The 4,484-nt window shown below is 34.7% G+C and overlaps 1 non-coding gene across 1 annotated transcript; it reads right to left on the reverse strand.

Moving 5' to 3' along the window:
* Positions 1-3,981: 3,981 nt before the first annotated feature.
* LOC116549845 lies at positions 3,982-4,090 on the reverse strand. Its single transcript, XR_004268121.1, has one exon. It is a non-coding gene; the product is annotated as a small nucleolar RNA U13 (small nucleolar RNA).
* Positions 4,091-4,484: the final 394 nt, after the last annotated feature.

Here is a 4,484-nt window from a genome sequence, read left to right on the forward strand (position 1 = left end):
CATTAAAGTCTGGAACATTCAAAAGCAGCTGTATATGTGAGGAAAGTTAGAAAGCAACCACTGTTAAAGCAAACTAAATATAGCGTAAGAAGGAATCCCTACATCTATATTGGCATCCTTGTGGATGAACCTAGCTTAATAGTCAAGTGAGAGTGAAAACCTAATTTAAGAGTATGCACCTGTAACAATAACTCAGTCGTGGGTAATCCCAGAGGCCATGGACTACTTAGCAGTCTATGGACTTCTAAGTGTTCAAACTGTGTTCAAATAAGGCAAACATGAACCTGTAACCAATCCATCTGTTTCTGTACCTCAGCATCAATTTCTGCAGGCTATTTCCCTTTTTTTGTCTATAAATCTTCTTCCACTATATGGCTGTGCTGGAGTCTCTGTGAATCTGCCATGATTCTGGGGGCTGCCCAATTTGCAAAACATTCATTGCTCAGTTAAACTCCTTTAAATTTCATTCAGCTGAAACTTTTCTTTTATCACTGCACAAGCCCATGGGAAGGCATAGACTCAGAAAATACCTGAGAAGACCTTAAGTATATACCTCAGTCTGATTCATGACACAGAGATAGCCTAGAACACTCAAATTTTAAAAAATCATTAAACAACAAATAGCCAAAAAAACAGCAAACCCAGGGAAAGGGAGGAGAATCTGGTTTCTAGAGTTACCACTTTATTAAATTTAAATGCTCTATTTAAAAAAAAATCACAGGGCATGCAAAGAAACATGAAACAATGGCTCATTCAAAGGGAAAAATAAATAAATAAACCAAAACTGTCCCTGAGTAACACAGATGGAAGATCCACTAGACAAAGACTTTAAAACAATTGCCTCAAATATATTTTAAAAACTAAAAGAAGATGTAAACAAAAATGAAGAAAATGATGAATGAACAAAATAGAAATATCAGTAAAGATATCAAAACCTAAAAAGAAATCAAAATTAAATTCTGGAGATGTAGATATTATAACTAAAACAAAAAAATTCCCTAGAGAGATTCAAAGGCAGGTTTGGACAGGCAAAGAAAGAATCAGTGAACTTGAAGGTAAGATAATGGAAATCATTGAGTCTAAGGAACAGAAAGGAAAAAATATTGAAGAAAAGTTAACAAAGCCTTAGGGACCTGTAGCATACTATCAAGTAAACCAACATACACATTGTGGAAGTTTTAGAAGAAGAGAGAAAGAGGTAGAGAGAATATTTGGAGAAATAATGGCTGAGAAACTTCTGACGCTCGATGAAAGACATGAATATAAACATCCAAGAAACTCAACAAAATCAAAATATGATGAACTCAAGGAGAACCACACTGATATACATTATAATCAAATCTTTGGTTGACAAGGACAGACTCACTACATAAAAGAGATTTTCAACAAGATCATAAGTAGATTTCTCATTAGAAACCTTGGTGGTCAAAAGGCATTGGGCCAATATATTCCAAGTGCAAAAGAAACAAAAAACAAAAACGACAAAAAAAAAAAAAAGTCCTCTTAACCAAAAATTCTATCTCTGGCCAAACTGTCCTTCTAAAGTGAGAAATTAAGACATACTCCCAGATGACTGGGCATAGTAACTCAGACCTGTAATCCGGTACTTTGGTAGCCTGAAGCAGGAGGATTGCTTGAGGCCAGGAGTTTAAAACCAACATGGGAAACATGCTGAGATCTCATCCTTACAATTAATAATACTTAAAAAAGAGGGCATGGTGGTGCATGCCTATAGCCCTGGCTACTTGGGAGGCTGAAGTGGGAGGATCATTTGAGTCCAGGAGTTTGAGGCTGCACTGAACTACAATTATGCCACTTCACTCCAGCTTCAGTGACAGATCAAGATCTTGCCTCTAAAGAAAAAAATATATATTCCCAGAAAAAAAAAATGAGGAAGTTCAGGAGTTCATTACTACTAGAACTGCCCCAAAAGAAATGCTCAAGGGGAACCTGCAGCATGAAATGAAAGGACACTGGATGGTCATTCAAAGACATATGAAAAAATATAACAATTTCAGTAAAGGTAAATATATGTGCAATCATAAAATCAAGAATTGTTGTAATAATGGTTTATAACTCCAGTTTTTGTTTTCTACACAATTTAAGAGAAAACATTTAAAAAATTATTACTCAAAAACCTAATATTGCAACTTTGGTTGGTAACTCCACATTTCATTTTCTATATAATTTAAAAGACTCATGTATTTTAAAGAATTATTTGTTTATGTTTTGGGGTGTATAATATATAAAGATGTAATTTTATGACATCAGCCACTGAAATAAGTGGGGATAAAGATGTAAAAGAGTAAAGGTTTTGTATGTTATTAAAGTTAAGCTGGTATAAATTTAAATTAGAATATTATTACTATAAGATGTTAAATGTAATCATCCTGACAACCATAAAGAAAATACAGAAAATATACACAGGAAATGAGAAATAAATTTAAACACTTCACTGCAAAAAATCAACTAAACACAAAAGAAGACAATAATACAGAAACTGAGGGATAATAAAATATAAGGCATACAGAAAACAAATAGCAAACTGACAGAAGTAAGACTCTCCTTATCAGTAATTACTTTAAATAAATGTGGAGTCAACTTTCCAATCAAAAGACACATACTGACAAAATAGATTTAAAAAATACACGATCCAATTAAACACTGTCTACAGAGACTCATGTTAGATTAAAAAATACAAACAGATGGAAAGTGAAAAGATGGAATGATAGGCTGGGTGCAGTGGCTCATACCTGTAATCACAGCTCTTTGAGAGGCCAAGGTGGGTATATCATCTGAGGTCAGGAGTTTGAGACCAGCCTGGCTAAATGTGAAACCCTATCTCTACTAAAAGTAGGAAAAAATAGCTGGGCATGGTGGCACATGCTTGTAATCCCAGCTTCTCTGGAGGCTGAGGCAGGAGAATGGCTTGAACCCAGGAGGTGGAAGTTGCAGTGAGCTGAAATTGCACCATTGCACTCCAGTTTGGGCAACAAGAGCAAAACTCCATTTCAAAAAATAAAAATAAAAAGATGGAATGATAGAAAAAGCTATTCTGGCCTGGCATTGTGACTCACACCTGTAATCCTAGCACTTTGGGAGGCAGAGGTGGGCAGATTGCCTGAGGTCAGGAGTTGAAGATCACCCTACGCAACGTGGTGAAACCCTGTCCCTACTAAAATATGTAAAATTAGCAGGGTGGTGGTGGGTGCCTATTATCCCAGCTTCTCTGGAGACTGAGGCATGAGAATTGCTTATATCCAGAGGCAGAGGCTGCAGTCAGCTGAGATTATACCGCAGCATTCCAGACCGGGCAACAGAGGAAGACTCTGTCTCCCAAAAAAAATAAATAAAAGTGTATTTATTTTTTAAAAAAAAAAAAGATCAAAGAAAAAGTTATTCCATGCAAATAGTAACCAAAAGAGAGCAGTAGTGACTATACCAATATAAGACAACATATACTTTAAATCCAAAAAGTTAAAAAGACATAAATAAGGACATTATAAATTAAAATGTTCAATACAGCAAGAAGATATAAAAACTCTAAACACTCATGCATCTAATAACAGACCATCAAAATATATGAGGCAAAAGCTGGCAGAAGTGAAGGGAGAAACGTACTTCTACAATAATAAAGATTTCAATACTCCCTTCTCAATAATGAAGACACCAATCAGACACAAGTTAAGAAAGGAAATAGAAGACAACACAGTAAACCAACTAGAGCTAACAGACATATACAGAACACTACCCAACATAAACAGCATACACATTCTTCTCAAGTACACATGGAATATTTTCCAATTTTAAATATTTTCATATATTGTCACAAATTCTCCATAGATTTTAAAAGGTAAATATTATGCAAATTGTCTTTTCTGACCACAGGAGGATGAAATTAGAACTCAATAACAGAAGGTAAACTAGAAACTTCACAAATTTTTGGAAACTGCGCAACACACTTCTTTTTCCTATTTTTCACATCAGGCAAAAATAATGTGCCTAAGTTGCAAGAACCAGTTTTAAGAAAGGCACATCCCATCCACGTACATGAAAACCTAATCATCAGGCCTGTGAGCCATAAAAGGATCACACAGCACACTTTTCGATAACCGATGGGTCAAATAAATCACAAAACAACATATGAAATAATTAGAGACAAATGAAAACGAAACAACAACGTACCAAAACGTACGGCAGACGGCAAAATCGGTGCTAAAGTCAAAAACCACGGCTGTAAATTCTTAACGTGAAACAAAAAAGCTCTCAAAACAACAGCCTCACTTTATTCCTTAAGGAACTAGACAAAGAATAACTAAACTCAAAACTTGCAGAAAGAAGGAAATAATAAAGATTAGAGCAAAGATAAAATAGAGGATTAAAAAAATAGAGAAAAATCAATAAAAACAAAAATTGATCCCTCAAGATAAGCAAAATGGATGAAATTTTAGCTAGATGAACTAAGAAAAAAAGAAAAAATTAAA

The sequence above is a fragment of the Sapajus apella genome, unplaced genomic scaffold (genome assembly GCF_009761245.1).
Source record: "Sapajus apella isolate SASKATOON/1434 unplaced genomic scaffold, GSC_monkey_1.0 scaffold6, whole genome shotgun sequence".
Taxonomy (NCBI): Eukaryota; Metazoa; Chordata; class Mammalia; order Primates; family Cebidae; genus Sapajus; species Sapajus apella.